Below are 203 nucleotides of genomic sequence, written 5' to 3' on the forward strand. Positions count from 1 at the left end.
TCAGTCTCTCTCCCAGCCCACCGTCCCTCGGCCAACAGTCTCTCACAAGTCTCTTTTCCAGCAGTACTGGTCCCTCAGTGTCTCACTCAGTAATGCATGTCTCTTGCGTCTCTTTCCCAGCAGCATGTGTCTCTTTCAGCAGCATGTCTTCCTCAACCAGCAGTCAGAGAGAGTTCTGCCTCTAGGAGGCCTCCTTTTGAGCC

The sequence above is a fragment of the Orycteropus afer genome, unplaced genomic scaffold, assembly GCF_000298275.1.
Source record: "Orycteropus afer afer isolate SDZICR_OR568_19922 unplaced genomic scaffold, OryAfe1.0 scaffold00049, whole genome shotgun sequence".
NCBI lineage: Eukaryota > Metazoa > Chordata > Mammalia > Tubulidentata > Orycteropodidae > Orycteropus > Orycteropus afer.